At 43.7% G+C, this 18,777-nt stretch overlaps 1 protein-coding gene across 2 annotated transcripts in view; it reads left to right on the top strand.

The window, feature by feature from the left end:
• The window catches only part of LOC133399506 (leucine-rich repeat transmembrane neuronal protein 4), a 64,566-nt gene that overhangs the window by 22,437 nt on the left and 23,352 nt on the right, over positions 1-18,777 (top strand). The window lies entirely within an intron of this gene.

Raw genomic sequence — 18,777 nt, 5'->3', positions numbered from 1 at the left:
CAGACAAACAACCATTCAATTCAATAAAAAGTCTTCAATTAATCTAAGTTGCCAGTTTTGGGAATGTTGGTGTGTGCAAGCATGGGGAGAACATGAAACAATATTTGCTATACTGTTGAGGCATCTACAAACCTTACTATCTTCATAATAAACAGGATTGTCTTAGAGCCACATTGCCACTACATGTGAGCGGATCCATTGTGGAATCATTCCTTGAAGGGTTGCCAGCAACACAGATCATTTCAACGTGTAAAATGACAATCAAGGGGGAAGAGATGTAGAATTCTTCATTCTGGTGTAATTTGGTGTGACGCGCATTGTGCACAGGTGGAGGCAGAATTAATCTGTTTAACTAATAAGTCTGTTTTCACTCGGGATGCCAAAGTAACCTTTTCAACCCAAACAAATGCATCACGCCTTTGTTCAGGCAAAATTTTTCTTTCGGGAGCCTATCTGAGAACCGTGTAATACACTCTGATCATTGAAGTGTTTCCGCAATAAACGAAGAATGTACCAGATTTGACTGAGCAGACATCAGGCAAATAAGAAGCCTGAGCTCTGTGCTGGCAAAGAAATGAAAATAAATTTGGACTATCACAGAAGAAAAACAATAGTGTTTACAGAATGTGACGCTGCGCATCCAGGCAGAATTAGATGTGCTATGACTGAGCAGAATTTAAACAGACCTCAGATTTCAGGCTTTTGTCTCTTCGACTCTCCAGTCCCTTCATACTCCCACTCCATGTTTCAGTGCAGAGTGTTTTTTTCTCTCTCTCTCCAATCACAATCTTTTCAAAACATCTTTCCTGAGTAAAAAAATAAGAAAAGCAAAACAAATCAGGTTACATAGAACAGATGGGCAAGGGGTCAGAAAACTGCTGTTTGTCTTGTTTTAGCCATAAACACAATGACTTTTAAAGCACTGGACCTTGAAACAAATCACAACAAAGCACTTTGAAAATTACCACAGAAGGAAAAACATGACAAGACAATATCCTTGGAAATGAGCTATTCATTCTCCATTATTGCTGGAAAATGACAAAACCAAGTCAAAAAACAAAATAGATTAAATTAAAACTATTGAGTGTATATGTTATCATCAAACTATGTAAAAATGCACATTTTACCAAAGAAATTAACCCATAGTAATTTTGTTTTAATTCGAATAAAATTAAAATGCGATGAAAATTTCAAAATTTTCAGTTCAAACTGATTTTCTTTTATGCTCAAAGGTTGTAGCTAAATCAGTGGCTGAGATTCTCTCAGAGCCAGGGACAGAGACATTTCATGACTCGGAGCTCAGTACTCTGTATTGATCCTGCAACCCATGCATGTTTGACAAGAGTGATACCTCAGTTCTTTTGTGGATCTCAGTCAATCCCAATTTCCATAGAGTTCACGGGTGTGAGTTTACCTTTGTGGAAGGCCAGAGAGGTCATGTGATTGCAATGCTATAAATGTAGTATTCCTCCTGTTTTTGTTTTTCTTCATTCATCCTTGATTTCAGTTCTGATTGATCAAGAGCAATGTTACACATTTAAAGAAGACAATAATTGCAGTTCGTCATATGTGTATTGTAATGTCACACTAGAGATATTCTGGCTTGAAGGAGGATGTTTTTACCTGCAGTACATTTTGTCGCCCACAATCTTCTTCTTTTCCTTTGGGCTTGTCCCGTTTGTGGTCGCCACAGCGTGTCATCCTTTTCCATGTAAGCCTATCTCCTGCATCCTCCTCTCTAACACCAACGGCCCTCATGTCTTCCCTCACTACATCTATCAACCTCCCCTTTGGTCTTCCTCGAGCTCTTTTGCCTGGCAGCTCCTTCTCATCCTTCTACCAATATACTCACTATCTCTCCTCTGCACAAACCATCAAAGTGTGCTCCCTCTAACTTTGTCTCCAAAACATCTAACCTTGGCTATCCCTCTGATGGGCTCATTTCTAATTCTATCCAACTTGGTAACTCCTAAAGAGAACCTCAACATCTTCATTTCCAGCACCTCCAGCTCTCTTCAGTGCCACTGTCTCTAATCCGTACATCATGGCTGGCCTCACCACTGTCTTATAAACTTTGCCCTTCATCCTAGCAGAGACTCTTCTGTCACTTAACACACCTGCAACCTTCCTCCATTCGTGCTTGGACCCGTTTCTTCACTTCCCCACCATACTCACTATTTCTCTGAACTGTTGCCACTAAGTTGCCCACCCTTGCAATTTCTTCTCCTTGTACCCTCACTCTTCCCCTTCCCCTACTTCAGCTAATCCTCATTGCACATATATTGTTTTTGGGATGTGGGAGGAAACCGGAGTGCCCCGAGAAAACCCACGCAGGCACGGGGAGAACATGCAAACTCCACACAGCCGGGGCCGGGGAATGAACCCGGGTCCTCAGAACTGTGAGGCTGACGCTCTAACCAGTCGGCCACCGTGCCGCCGCCCTCATACATGTCCTGTACTATTCTAACATGCTTTTCTGCCACTCTATACTTCCACATGCAGTACCAAAATTCTCTAGATCTACAAAGACACAATGTAGCTCCTTCTGACCTTCTCTGTACTTTTCCACCAACACCCTCAAGGCAAATAATGCATCTGCGGTACTCTTTCTAGGCATGAAACCATACTGTTGCTCCCAAATACTCACATCTGTCGAGTCTAGCCTCCACTACTCTTTCCCATAACTTCATTGTGTGGTTCATCAACTTTATTCCTCTATAGTTCCCACAGCTCTGCACATCACCCTTGTTCTTAAAAATGGGCACCAGCACACTTTTCCTCCATTCCTCAGGCATCTTCTCACCCGCTAGAATTCTGTTGAACAAGCTGGTCAAAAACTCCACAGCTACTTCTCCTAGACACTTCCATACCTCCACCAGAATGTAATCAGGACCAACTGCCTTTCCATTTTTCATTCTCTCATTACTTCTTCTTAGCTAAGCTCTTTCCTTGTATGATGTCCTGTACTTTGAGGTTCCACGACCAAGTCTCTTCCCCTTTCTAACCAGAAGATACACCAACTACTCCGGTATAACTACTGGTTATATTTCTGATCATCTTAGCTGTAGTGGTCCAGTCTTCTAGAAGCTCCTCCTGTCCACAGAGAGCCTGTCTCACCTCTTCCCGAAAAGCCACACAACATTCTTCCTTTCTCAGCACATGGTTCTTTGCTCTGCCTTTGTCTTCTTAATCTCCTCCCCACCACCAGTGTCATTTTACACACCACCATCCTATGCTGACTTGCTACACTCTCCCCTACCACTACCTTACATTCAGTAACCTCCTTCAGATTACATCATATGCACAATATGTAATCCACCTGCATGCTTCTACCTACACTCTTGTAGGTCACCATATGTCCTCAAAAAGGTCCAGCAGAGGATATACTTCCTGCGGCATCTGAGAAAGCACGTCCTGGTGAGGCAGTTCTACACAGTGATCATTGAATCAGTCCTGTGTTCTTCCATCACAGTCTGGTTTGGTGCTGCTACAAAAAAGGACAAACTCTGACTGCAACCGACAATCAAAACTGCTGAAAGGATTGTCGGTACCCCCCTACCAACCCTTGAGGACTTGCACGCTGCCAGAACTAAGACAAGAGCATGCAAAATCCTCTTGGACCCTCCACATCCCGGTCACCAGCTCTTCCAGCTCCTTCCCTCAGGTAGGCGCTACCGATCAATGCAAACTAGAACTAGCAGACAGCTCGTCCAACAGCTTCTTCCCTCTACTTCTTAAACACCTAACCTACAATTCCATTACAAGCTGCTGACAATGTTTTGACTTGAGTTTGTTGTCACATTTCTGTGGGGCCAATTATACATTACTTGTGCACTCACTGTAGTAGTCTCGCCACGCTGCACTATTTGCATATCTGTCCACTCATGCCAGAGTAGCATCTGCTCCATTTGTACACTGATTGATAAGTATCTGTAACATTTGCACAATCAACATTGTCCCAGATTATCACACTACTCGCTTGAAGTCTCGGCGCCCTTTACACAATGGTCATTGCGCCGGACTATTGCAATATTATTCTTTCGAACTGCTCTAAGTGCTAGAGGACTCTGCATCTTTTTGCACAATTGTCAAAAAAAAAATGATCGAAGAACATTGCTTCGTGATCACTGTATCCCTCATCGGGGCGAAAGCCTTCATGTGCGCTAAAATCCTTAATAATGGTCGCCACGGTTGACCGACTGAAGCCTAAGTCTTTACCTATGTTTATCGGTGTCTCTCCTTTCTCCGATCTTTTTATGATGTTAAGCTTCGTTTCCATGGTAATTGCTTTTCTTTTGGCTGGACCAGCATTGCTAGAAGACCCAGGTTTCTTCTTTGGGGCCATAATGTGAAAAAAGACACAGACAAGCACTATGCACTAGCTAAGCAGAAACACTATGGTACTGGGGACAAAATGGCGGACGAGGCACAGGCGTCGTAAAGTCGAAATGTCGTAGGTTGAGTACGTCGTAACTCGAGGACTTCCTGTATATCCATCCATCCATCCATGGTCAGGTCTCAGGGGCAGTAACTTTAACAGGGATGTCCAGACTTCCTCTCCCCAGCCACTTCATCCAGCTTTTCCTGAGGGGGATCCCGAGGCGTTCCCAGGCCAGCCGGGAGACAGTCTCTCCAGCGTGTCCTGGGACGTCCCCAGGGTCTCCTCCCGGTGGGACATGCCTGGAACACCTCACCGGGGAGGCGTCCAGGAGGCATCCTAATCAGATGCCCGAGCCACCTCATCTGGCTCCTCTCAATGTGGAGGAGCAGCAGCTCTATTCTGAGCCCCCCTCGGATGACCGAGCTTCTCACCCTATCTCTTTTTTTTTGTCCTGTTCGGCTGTTAGGTCAAGCAGAATAGAAGATCTGTATCCCTTTTATGCCGGAACAGTTTTACTGTGTCACAGTGGAGTTTTTAAGCTTCCGCTGTGGTTTCTTAGTATTATAATTGGAGTTTATTGAGAATCAGAGTCGAACAGAACAAAGTTTCTAGAGGGAAGAGAGAAACAAAGACAAAAGACAAAGCACTAATTGTAAACAGGATGAGAAAAATCTAAGTATTGTTGATTTTGACCAGTTGATGGTCTGATATTTGTGAAAATGTTTTAACGAGGTTGAAGACTGCCTGAAGAGAATACTTGTGTTCCTGTAAGTAAAGAAGAATATCATCAGCATATAGATTGATTTTGTGTTCTGCCACACGTTGAGCAGATACCTTTAATATTAGCATTCTGTCGTATAGCGACAGCAAGAGGTTCGATGAATATTGCAAATAGCATTGGTGAGAGTGGACATCCTTGTCTGGTTCCTCTTTGCAATGTAAGACTTTGTGAAGTAATCCTATTTGTGGTGACTGTCGCTTTCGGCAAATTGTATAATGTTGCTATCCAATGCATAAATGAATCTCCAAAGCCAAATTTGTGAAGTACTGCAAACAGGAAAAGCTCAGTTAACTTTATCAAAAGCTTTCTTTGTCAAGTGACATGATGATCGCGTTTAGATTTTTACGCTGTGACATGTTTATTACATTTAACAGACATCTGACATTATTTGTGGAACTTCTACCTTTTATGAAGCCTGTCTGGTCATAGTGGATTATCGACGGTAGTACCTTTTCAAGTCTCACTGCAAGGGCTTTCGAGATAATCTTGATATCTACATTAATCAGTGATAAGGGCCTATAATTAGCCAGGAGAGTGTGATCTTTACCTGACTTTAGTAATAACTTAATTCAAGCTGTGTTCATATGGCTACTAATTTGACCTTTATCGTTTATCTCCTTGAATGTTCTGAGAAATAGAGGCGCTAGAATTGGCCAGAAATGTTTAATGAATTCGACAACGATTACGTCCGGGCCAGGAGCTCATCCCGATTGCATATTTTTCAATGTGTTATGTAATATTGTGATGATTAAAGGAACATCAAGGCTGTATTTAATTTGTGTATTTAATTGAGAAATGTTTAGATCCTTTTATAAAAGTTTCAATTTCTTTGTGGTCTGGGTTGTTCGAGAATGCATATAAGCTGCTATAATAATTGTAAAAAATTTCATTTATTTCTTGTGACTGTCTACAGTTTCCATTTGAATCTTGAATGGCAGTAATTAATGACTTTTCTTTATTGCACTGAAGTTGGTTCGCGAGGAATTTTCCTGATTTATTACTGTATTCAAAGTTAGTGAATCTTTACTGTTGTTGTAGAAAATCTATTCTGGTCTAATTGATGTTACGCCTTTTGAAGTTGGTTTCTAAGCGTATCTGTCGGATTAATTGCATATTCTTCTGTGAGGTGTTTAATTTTTTCCTCAATTCTATTTTCCAATTATTGTTCTTGTTTTTTTTTTTATATACAAAGAGTATGATATGATTCGACCTCTCAATACAGCTTTCCCGGTTTCCCACAACAGAGATGGGGAAATGGTTGCGGAGTCATTCAATTTCCAAAACTCATCCCATTCCTTCCTCACGAAAGAATATGTCAACAAGACCAAAGTCATCCATATACTGCTCTGCTCTATTGGGGCGTTGGGGCTGATTGCTATTTTTGGGATTTGAGCGATCTATTAGGGGATTTAGCGTAAGGTTAAAATCACCTCCCATGACAATTGTAGAATTGACTGACAAGTTTAACAAGTGTGAAAAGAGCATGTGAAGAAAGGCTGGATCATCTTTATTTGGAGCGTATACATTGACTATTATGTAAATTTTGTTAAATATTGTAGCCTATATAATTATATATCGGCCTTCTGGATCTGCTACTGTACTATTTATTGTAAAAACTAGTCTTTTCTTTACGAGTATTGAGACTCCTCTTTGTCTACAGTTATAAAAGGCCGAGATAACCTGAGTGAAATTGGAGTCAATGAGGCATTTTTCTTCTGACCCAGTAAGGTGTGTTTCTTGTAATAGATTGAGGTCTGTTTTAAATTTAGTGGTATAATCCATAATCTTTATTCTTTGCCTGCGATCGAATGCCACTGACATTTCATGACACAAAAGTTAAATGTGACATATAATGGGTGCGTGTATCATAATTTTAAATAGATTTAGTACTATGCATTCTTTGTTTTTGTTTTTTTGACAGTTTTCGGGAGTTTTTTTGTATTGTGTTGATAAATGTTATTTAGAGAGGGTGATAGAAATGCTATATTTAAGTACAGCAAAGCCAGGGTACATAGAAGGGTAACGAAAAAACACTGAACATAAAAAACAAACAGTGACAAGGGGATAATATGGTGTGTGGTGGTTTGTAGTGCGCAAGAAGAGTTTTGAGCAACTAGTGTTTAGTGTGTGTGGAAACAAGCAGAGCAGGAAAGCAAACAGGTAGGAGTGAGGATTCATGTTGGTGGCGTGCGTGATTCCATTTTTTATTTTTGTTTGTTTGTCTAAGGAAAAGTGGAAAGAATGAAACAAAATACAGTACACTTTTGACAATTCATAACGACAACAGAGCAAAAGAAGTACTTATCTAGAAGAGCCAGGCGTGACGTTGGCATCACGAAACAGTTGGCCGTCGACATATAGTTAACGACAACTAGCCACGCTCGTTTGCCTTTGTCGCGGTGATTCGTCATCAACAGATACAAGGTTTTACGCCTCTCGGGGAATTCCTTGGGGAACTGATCGTTCATTCCAAACGAAGTCCCTTTGAGCTCTCAACCTTTTGATTTTACAAAAACATTTTGCTGAAAGTGTTCAAACTTTACAATGATGGGACGTGGTCAGTTTCCTGGGCGAGGGCCTCCGAATCGGGGAACACTGTGAAAAGTAATCTTGTCGACTGTATCTTGCTGTATCTTGAGTACGACATCATAAGCTTTTTAATCTGCACCTCGGGGTATTCCGGAGCATTTTCTGGAATGCCTGAGAAAAAGAGATTGTCGCGCATGCTTCTTGATTGAATGCCCAGCGTAGTTTATATTCCAGTCTAAGAGTTTAATGCAGCGCATTACTGTAGGCCGGTCCCAAGCCCGGATAAATGAAAAGGGTTCCGTCAGGAAGGGCATCCGGCTTAAAACTCTGCCAAAAAAATATGAGCGTTCATCCGAAGAATTCCATACCGGATCAGTCGTGGCCCGGGTTAACAATGTCCGCCACCAGCGCCGTCAACCTACAGAGAAATTCAGCTACTGTGGGTCCAAGTCGAAGAAGAAGAGGTGGAAAGCGAGTTTTTTGGCAGAAAGAGAAGAGGAAAGCACAGAGCCTAGAACTGAATGTGGTTCCCAATGGAATGTTGGGACTATGACAGGAAAATCTTGGGCGTTTGATGACATGATGATTAGGAGAAAGGTTGATATATTATGTGTCCAGGAGACCAGGTGGAAAGGCAATAAGGCTAGAAGTTTAGGGGCAGGGTTTAAATGATTTTACCATGGTAGAGATGGGAAGAGAAATTGAGTCGGGGTTATTTTAAAAGAAAAGTAGGCTAAGAATGTCTTGGAGGTGAAAAGAGTATCAGATCGAGTGATGAGGCTAAAACTTGAAATCTAGGGTGTTATGTATAATGTGATTAGTGGCTATGCCCCACAGGTAGGATGTGACCTAGAGGTGAAAGAGAAATTCTGGAAGGAGCTAGATGAAGAAGTTCTGAGCATCCCAGACCTGAAAGAGAGTCGTGATTGGTGCAGATTGTCATGGAAATGTTGGTGAAGGAAATAGGGGTGATGAAGAAGTGATGGGTAAGTAGGGCATCCAGGAAAGGAACTTGGAGGGACAGATGGTGGTAGATTTTACAAAAAGGATGCAAATGGTTGTAGTGAACACTTTTTTCCAGAAGAGGCAGGAACATAGGGTGACCTACAAGAGTGGAGGTAGAAGCACGCAGGTGGATTACATCTTGTCCAGACAATGTAATCTGAAGGAGGTTACCAACTGTAAGGTTGTGGTAGGGGAGAGTGTGGCTAGACAGCATAGGATGGTGGTGTGTAAGATGACTGTTGGTGGGGAGGAAGATTAGGAAGACAAAGGCAGAGTAGAGAACCATGTGGTGGAAGCTGAGACAGGACGAGTGTTGTGCAGCTTTTCGGGAGGAGGTGAGACAGGCTCTCGGTGGAGAGGAGGAGCTTCCAGAAGATTGGACCACTGCAGCCAAGGTGATCAGAGAGGCAGGCAGGAGCGTACTTGGTGTATCTTCTGGCAGGAAAGGAGAGAAGGAGACCTGGTGGTGGAAGCTCACAGGACAGGAAATCATACAAGGAAAAGGGTTAGCTTAGAAGAAGTGGGACACTGAGAGGACTGAGGAGAGGCGAAAGGAATACATTGAGATGCGACACAGGGCAAAGATAGAGGTGGCAAAGGCCAAACGAGGCATATGATGGTATGTATGGCAGGTTGGACATTAAAGAAGGAGAAAAGGATCTATACAGGTTGGCCAGACAGAGGGATAGAGAGGGGAAGGATGTGCAGCAGGTTAGGGTGATTAAGGATAGAGATGGAAATATGTTGACTGGTGCCAGCAGTGTGCTAGCTTGATGGAAAGAATACTTCGAGGAGTTGATGAATGAGGAAAATGAGAGAGAAGGGAGAGTAGAAGAGAGAGAGTATGGTGGACCAGGAAGTGGCAATGATGAGTAAGGGGGAAGTTAGAAAGGCATTAAAAAGGAGGAAAAAATGGAAAGGCAGTTGGTCCTGATGACATTCCTGTGGAGGTATGGAAGTATCTAGGAGAGGTGGCTGTGGAGTTTTTGACCAGCTTGTTCAATAGAACTCTAGCGCATGAGAAGATGCCTGAGCAATGGAGGAAAAGTGTGCTGGTGCCCATTTTTAAGAACAAGGGTGATGTGCACAGCTGTGGGAACTATAGAGGAATAAAGTTGATGAGCCACACAATGAAGTTATGGGAAAGAATAGTGGAGGCGAGACTCAGGACAGAAGTGAGTATTTGCGAGCAACAGTATGGTTTCATGCCTAGAAAGAGTACCACAGATGCATTATTTGCCTTGAGGATGTTTATGGAAAAGCACAGAGAACGTCAAAAGGAGCTACTTTGTGTCGTTGTAGAGCTAGAGAAAGCGTATGACAGAGTACCCAAAGAGGAACTGTGGTACTGCATGCGGAAGTCTGGTGTGGCAGAGAAGTATGTTATAATAATACAGGACATGTACGAGGGCAGCGGAACAGCGGTGAGGTGTGCTGTAGGTGTGACAGATGAATTTAAGGTGGAGGTGGGTCTGCATCAGGGTTCAGCCCCAAGCCCCTTCCTGTTTGCAGTGGTGATGGATAGGCTGACAGATGAGGTTAGACTAGAATACCCGTGGACCATGATGTTTGCAGATGACATTGTCATCTGCAGTGAAAGCAGGGAGCAGGTGGATGAACAGTTAGAAAGATGGAGGCATGCACTGGAAAGCAGAGGAATGAAGATTAGCCAAAGTAAGACAGAATATATGTGCATGAATGAGACGGGTGATGGGGGAAGAGTGAGGCTACAGGGAGAAGAGATAGCAAGGGTGGAGGACTTTAAATACTTGGGGTCAACCATCCAGAGCAATGGTGAGTGTGGTCAGGAAGTGAAGAAACGGGTCCAAGCAGGTTGGAACGGGTGGAGGAAGGTGTCAGGTGTGTTATGGGACAGAAGAGTCTCTGCTAAGAGGAAGGGCAAAGTTTCTAAAACAGTGGTGAGGCCAGCCATGATGTACGGATTAGAGACAGTGGCACTGAAGAGACAACAGGAAGCAGAGCTGGAGGTGGCGGAAATGAAGATGTTGAGGTTCGCTCTCGGAGTGACCAGGCTGGATAAAATTAAAAATGAGCTCAGACAAAGTTAGAGAGAGCAGACTTTGATGGTTTGGACACGTTCAGAGGAGAAATCGTGGGTATATTGGTAGAAGGATGATGTGGATGGAGCTGCCAGGCAAGAGAGCTAGAGGAAGACCAAAGAGAAGGTTGATGGATGTCGTGAGTGAAGACATGAGGGCAGTTGGTGTTCGAGAGGAGGATGCAGGAGATAGGCTTACATGGAAAAGGATGACGCGGTGTGGCGCTGTGAGGCCTTCAAAGTATTTGGCCCACCGGCTCACAACGTCCCGAGTCGAGGTTAGCAGTGCACCATCTCCACTATACACAGTGTTGATAATGCACTACTTGCCCCTCCTGAGTGGCCGGATGGTGGATCAGAATTTTCTCGAAGCCGTCTGGAAGTCTTTCTCAATGGCCTCACCGAACTCCTCCCGTGCCCAAATGTTTGCCTCGTCGACCACCAAAGCTGGATTCCGCTTGGCCAGCTGGTACCCATTATCTGCCTCAGGAGTCCCACAGGCCAAAAAGGTCCAATATGACTCCTTCTTCGGCTTGATGGTATCCCTCACCGCTGGTGTCCACCAACGGGTTCGGGGTTCAGCTCCGGTTGACCGCCTCAGCAATGAAGGCGCGGAACACGGTCCACTCAATGTCCCCCGCCTCCCCCGGATACGTGGGTGAAGTTCTCCCAGACGTTCCCAGCAGACCCTCCCAATACGTTTGGGCCTGCCAGGTCGGACTGGCATCTTCCCCCACCATCTGAGCCAACTCACAACCAGGTGGTGATCGGTTGACAACTCAGCCCCTCTCTTCACCCGAGTGTCCAAGACATGCGGCCGCAAGTCCGATGACACGACCAGAAAGCCGATCATCAAACTGCTACCTAGGGTGTCCTGGTGCCAAGTGCACGTGTGGTCACCCTTATGCTTCAACATGCTGTACGTTTTTGGACAATCCTTGATGAGCACAGAAGTCCAATAAAAGAACACAACTCAGATTCTGATTGGTGGGTGGGGGCATTACTCCCAATCACACCCTTCCAGGTCTCACTGTCATTGCCCACATGAGTATTGAAGGGGCAGTAAGTATACCCACACCTGCTCTGCACCTCTCAGTGTGGGCAACTCCAGAGTGGAAGAGAGTTCAACCCCTCTCAAGAGGAATGGTACCAGAGCCCAGGCTGTGTGTGGAGGTGATCTAGTTTGAACTTCTCGACCTCACACACCAGCTCGGGCTCCTTCCCTGCCAGAGAGGTGACATTCCACGTCCCTAGAGCCCACTTTTGTAGCAGGGGATCAGATCGCCAAGGTCCCCGCCTCCGGCCACTGCACAGCTCACAATGCACCCGACCCCTATGGCCACTCCCACAGGTGGTGAGCCCAAGGAAAGGGGGACCCACGTTACTACGTAAATACTATCCATAGATGTGAAGGTGAGTGTGAATGGTTGTTCCTCTATTTGGCCAGAGATTGACTGATGACCAGTCAAGGGTGTATCCTCCCTTTTCGCTCAAAGTTAGCAGGGGCACAGTAATTTTATTTTAGCAATATGGTATCATTTTGGCTATAGTCTTTCCATACTAGATTCACAAAGGGACTTCCATCGCATTGACTTTTAGTCTGAAATAATTCAGTAAGTACAAAATATTCACTAGTGTCAAATGTATATATATACAGTAGCTTGTGATTATTAGCACACATGTACTACAGTATAAATCATTGCCATCATTTGACAGTTTTTTGTGTGTTTCATTTAAAAACTATGACACATCACAGACAGCCCACATTGTTGTTTGGTATTGACAGGTTGTTGCATCTAACAGCTACCCACACATACACTGAACAACAAGTATGAATTTGAGTCATCTTTACACAACTTTCAGCTTGATAGATTTTTTTTTTTTTTTATCAGTTACCTTTTTTTCCCAGCAACAGTTTTAATGAATGAAGAACCCACAGCAGTGACAGTACATTGTAGATTGATGCATTATGGAGGCTTAGGGATTAAAGTACAGCACCCTTTGCAGTGTTACTGTTTAAGATTACCATTTTTTTTTCTTCTTATCAGCGTCTGTCAGTCTGGCGTCTAAGAATATTGTCATGAAACAAGAGGTGCACATTGTTTCAAGTTCACTTTTTTTTTTTTTGCTTTATTGCACATTTTTGTGCAGCTGCTCGAAATTCCAATTGTACCTCATTATATAAATGCTTTTCACGATGGACATATAACAAATGGCACCTCTTGTTTTCCTGAACATGCTTACACCCACACAAACGGTAAATATCTGGTTGACATTAAACATGGGATGGATAAACAATAAGTATCACACCCACACGTGTAGTGATGACTCCAAATATCTACTTTGTGTGTGTGTTGCATGAGCATGCTGAATGCTGGTCCATAGTGATTCCCTGCTTTCCTCCCAATGCACACTGGGATTGGCTCCAGCCGTTGGACATGGATGAGATTTAAAATGCAGGACAATGACAACAGACGTTTATTGTCATTGTGGAATACCAAGAAAAGTGTGTTTGCTTGTTATTCAGTGAAGCACAATAAAATGGGAACAGTCTGACTGAAACTAATGCAAAACCACAATATAAAACGTACAGAAGCATATTGTGGACCGCTGTTACAAACCTTTGTAACGATTTTGCAATCTGAGCCATTGGACCAAGATTAAATTCCTTGCCTTACATCGAAATGGTTGGCAATATGGTAAAAGAAAAAAATACATACAAATGACAGAGAGACTTTTTGAAGAGCAATATAATTCTGAAGTAAAATAGCGGACCAAAGGTACTGAAATGGCTAAGAAAACCCAAGCAACTTGAGACTTTCACCCTGTTAGACCCTCTGTCTGTAGCCCTACAGGTCGCTAACATTAATTCACCTCAGACCTCATACAATCAGAATCAGAATCAGAATCATCTTTATTTGCCAAGTATGTCCAAAAAACACACAAGGAATTTGTCACCGGTAGTTGGAGCCGCTCTAGTACGACAACAGACAGTCAATTGGCACAGAACACTTTTGAGACATTGAGAAAAACAGTCACTGGTACAATTTTATTTATTTATTTTTTTGACAATTGTGTCAAGACCAGTTTGAATGACTAATATAGCAATAGTATGGTACAATGACCATTGTGCAAAGGGCGCCGAGACTTCAAGGAGTGTATGCAGTTTAAAGTGACTAGTAGCGCGATAATCTGGGACAATATTGATTGTGCAAATGTTGCAGATACTCCTCAATCAGTGTGCAAGTGGGGTAGATGCTACTCTGGCATGAGTGGCCAGTATTGGTCAACAACAGATATGCAAATAATGCAGCGTGGCGAGACTACTACAGTGAGTGTACGAGTAATGTATAATTGTCCCAACAGAAATGTGACAACAAACTTAAGACAAAACAATTGGCAGCAAGTTGCAATGGAATTGTAGGTTAGCTGTTTAAGAAGATGAGGCAAAAGGGAAGAAGCTGTTGGAATGTCGGCTTGTTTTACCTGAGGGAAGGAGCTGGAAGAGGTGGTGACCGGGATGTGGAGGGTCCAAGAGGATTTTGCATGCTCTTGTCTTAGTTCTGGCAGCGTGCAAGTCCTCAAGTGTGGGTAGGGGGGACCAACAATCTTTTCAGCTGTTTTGATTGTCCGTTACAGTCGGAGTTTGCCCTTTTTTGTAGCAGCACCAAACAAGACTGTGATGGAAGAACACAGGATTGATTCGATGACCGCTGTGTAGAACTGCCTCAGCAGCTCCCGTGGCAGGTGGTGCTTCTTCAGAAGCCGCGGGAAGTACATCCTCTGCTGGGCCTTTTTGAGGATGGAGTTGATGTTGATCGCCCACTTCAGGTCCTGAGAGACTGTAATTCCCAGGAACTTGAAGGTCTCGACGGTTGACACAAGGCAGCTGGACAGCGTGAGGGGCAGCTGTGGCGAAGGATGCCTCCTGAAGTCCACGATCATCTCTACAGTCTTGAGCGTGTTCAGCTCCAGGTTGTGTTGGCCGCACCACAGCTCCAGCCATTCCATTTCCTGTCGATATGCAGACTCATCACCGTCTTTGATGAGGCGGATGACAGTGGTGTCATCTGCAAACTTCAGGAATTTGACAGCCGGGTGCGTTGAGGTGCAGTCGTTCGTGTAGAGAGAGAAGAGCAGCGGAGAGAGGGCACAACCTTGGGGTGCCCCAGTGCTGGTGCTGCGTGTGAATGAGGTGGTCTCCCCCAGCCTCACCTGCTGTATCCTGCCCGTCAGAAAGCTGTAAATCCACTTGCAGATTGCAGGCGAGACGCTGAGTTGGAGAAGCTCTGAGGAAAGGAGTTCAGGGATGATATTGTTGAACGCTGAGCTGAAGTCCACGAACAGGATCGTCGGGTAGGTCCCTGCACTGTCAAGGTGTTCTAGGATGAAGTGCAGTCCCATGTTGACTGCATCATCCGCAGACTTGTTTGCTCGGTAGGCAGGGGGTGCAGCAGGGGACCTGTGACGCTCTTGAGGTGGTCCAGCATGAGACGTTCAAAGTACTTCTTGACCACAGATGTCAAGGCGACAGGCCTGTAGTCATTTAGACCTGAGATTGTAGGTTTCTTGGGGATTGGAATGATGGTGGAGCGTTTGAAACAGGATGGAACTTCGCACAGTTTCAGAGATCTATTGAAGATCTGTGTGAAGACTGGAGCGAGCTGGTCCATGCAGACTTTGAGGCAGGATGGGGACACATGGTCTGGGCCTGCCGCTTTGTTAATCTTTTGTTGTTTGAAGATGTGTCTCACATCCTGTTCGTGTATGTTTAACGCAGAAGTCAGAGGTGTGATTGTGGTCGGTGGTGTGTATGTATATATATATATATATACACACACAATCCATTTAGGTTGTCACTAACCACCGAGAAATAACATTTGCTTTGCAGCAAAGCAGCAAAATGGTCCACTTCCTAATGGCAAAACTCCTCCTCGGTACTCCACTCATTCGATTCCTTTTCCATCGAACTCCGTAAAGTGTTCGATCACCCCGTTCAGGGTAAAGAAGCCACCCGTCGTCTCATGACACTCACGCAGGGCGCTAAATCAGCAGCGGAATATTCCATTGAGTTCCGGATATTGACGGGTGAATGTGGGTGGGATGATGAGGTACTTCCGAGGATTTTTTTCTAATGGCCTTTCCAAGCAGCTCAAGGATGAGCTAGCGGTCCGGGACAAGCCCTCCTCTCTCAAGGATCTCATGAGCCTTTCCATCCGTCTGGATAACAGACTGTGTGAGAGAATACGAGAGAGAGGGGTTCGCTTTCGCAAAAACCCTCCCACTCCGAGCAACATGCCGTCAGCTTATCACCGGCCTCCCACGGTGTCACCCACACTTCCGTCACTCCCCGTAGCTACCACAGAGCCCATGCAAATTGGTAAAACTCGTCTAGACCCACAGGAGCGTTGAGTCATCCAGTGTATCTACTGCGGTCAATCCGTCACTTTATTTCCTCATGTCCCCTGCGATCAAAAGACCAGGCTCACCGCGACCCGAGAGTGTCGTGGTGAGCCAAACCTCAGAACTGTGAGGCAGAAGCTCTAACCAGTCTTCCACCGTGCCGCCCACTTAGACTTGTGAAGGGTTAATGATCAGTAATTCCAACACTTTGTCCATATAGTGTCGTTTGAAAAGTGAAGCTCATCAGTGTGATGTTTTACTTTCGAAAAAGATACACACCGCCTCTCCGGCTGCAGTGATATGGTTTACCATATAACATCTGTCGGAAATGTGGTTCATCCCCTTGTGCAGTAATTTAGAAAAAAAGCATTTCATCTCCTCTTTGTTTTCACATCAATAATGCTTTTACATCTGAGGTGTTTATTTTCACACATGACCTCATTTGCCAGGATGGGTGAGAACATGAATAAAGTAAAAACTGAATAGAGATAGCAGAACAAGAATTATATTGGTTTGGCCTCTAAATAATAAATACTAACTGTAGCTTTAAGTGTTTCTTAACCATACCATTAACAGTATTCACAATTTGCCTTAAAGTTGACATTCAAAATCGAAATTATGTATGTTCATTCATGGACTGTATTTGGACCAAGGTCCGAGATTTTTTGCATTATATTAATTATTATACTAGTTATTCCACTCATTTCTGCATGGCCACTGGTCTGCGAGCGCAAATGAGCGTATGAGCTTCTTCAATTTCACAGCCCTCTAATCTTTCTTTTTCCCCATCATCACTGCATCATTTTCTAAACTATTCATACCATCCGCTTTCCCCTGTTCATCTGAAGCCCAGTTGGTCTTAACTGGAGTTCTGAGGAAGCCATTTAATATCTCAGCGGTCCCTGTGGCCTTCGTCCATAATCATCTCATTGCCCCATGAAATGAGATTGGTGGCCTTATTTAAACCAAGGTTCTCCAGCACCATGCCTCCTGCATGAAAAGACAACTGTCACTAAGCAGGTGACATTCATTGGTAAAAGGTTCACATATTCCATCTGTCAAAGATAAATAAATGATGAATTAGGTTGTACGCACTGAACACAGCACGATGGAGGAAGTGTAAGAATATGAATGGCATTTGTGTTTATGGGCAACTGTGAGAACAACAAAGTGAATATTTTCTTGTAACATGTAGGTTTATTTTTGTTTGTTTTTTACTTGTAAATGGGAAAATAGCCTTTCTGTCTCTCCTTCAGTGACCCTGATCACATACTATTAATAGTCGTGGTATCAGTGGTAGTCGTCTGTTACCGCCTTTCAGTGCAGCTCAGAGTTGTGTGTTGTGTGCAGTGATTGTACAAACAAGTCTGATGAAGCTTTTTAATGTTGATTTTTTTTTTTAGCACCAACAATCATTAGCTTGGCTTCCTACAATCAGACTACTGATATATCTTTGTTGCTTGTTGATTTGTACTAACCAGAGAGACTTGAGCAAAGTCAAGTAAAAAGTGGCTTGAGCAAGTCTATCAAATACTAAACTGTACTGTACATCGTTGCTGCAACTGCATTTAGAAATAGATGATGTGACAAGTGACTTGAGAATGGTGACCTGTAGGAAGCTACCAGGATGAAAGTGGCCAGAGTGAAATAAAACCGTACAAAACAAACAATATAATACGATTAGTGCAGGAAATTTAATCAGCTTTGTCTTACTACGACACAAGTTGTTCTTTTTACGGTGTCCCCACTGTCCAGGCTAAAAATATAGCAGCGGCTTTCAGGCAGGACCTCTTTTGGCGTTAATGTGATTGGTGAATGTAGTAGATTCATCGTCAGCCCTTAATCTGCTTGTTATCTGTGCTCTAATTGTGAGCATTGTTGCATTATTAAACAGAGCACACTGGATGTTGTAATGTCTCAATCCTATAAGCTCCAAAAGCATATACAGGTGAGGTCTGTCTTAAAAAGACACATAGAGTCACTTAGACATTCAGCTTTTTAAGATTAACCAAATATTTGCAATACTTGAAGGGAACTTGTTCTCCAAGGTGACCACCACAGACATGCTGTCAGGCTCAAGGTGATCACTAATGCACCGACCAACAGTAGACCCTATGACAAGCACACAGGCTGGATGAGAGTCATTTATCTTAATAAAGTGGACCATCAAACTGATGTGGCTGCAGAGTAACTAGTTAAGCAGAGGGAGGCATGCACGGAGAAAGAGGAGATGAGCATACTGGGCCCTGGAAAAGCATTTTAGCTGAAAACAAAGTTTTATCTGTCCTCTGATTAGAACACAGCATGTCTACCTGTTGGCAACCTATTGACAGAAAAGCTGTAAAACACATGATCATTTTTACCCAAATATTGTGCCTAACGGTGACTACATTTTCCTACATGATTTACTACACGTCCTTCATCATAACGGGACATAGGGTACTTTAGGAAATGCCATCATCATCTTATCATCTGCCATGGCAATGATGGATTACAAGGTGCCAGCAGTTTTTTTTATAATACAACTTGTAAAACCTATGTACAGTATTTGGAACAGGCAGTGAACAAACAATGACAATTGCATCGCCCACATAGTCTAACAATTCATTGCGATGAGGA

Source organism: Phycodurus eques, chromosome 3 (genome assembly GCF_024500275.1).
Source record: "Phycodurus eques isolate BA_2022a chromosome 3, UOR_Pequ_1.1, whole genome shotgun sequence".
NCBI lineage: Eukaryota > Metazoa > Chordata > Actinopteri > Syngnathiformes > Syngnathidae > Phycodurus > Phycodurus eques.
The sequence above is the reverse complement of the archived record's forward strand: the minus strand, read 5'-3'. Positions and strand labels throughout refer to the sequence as shown.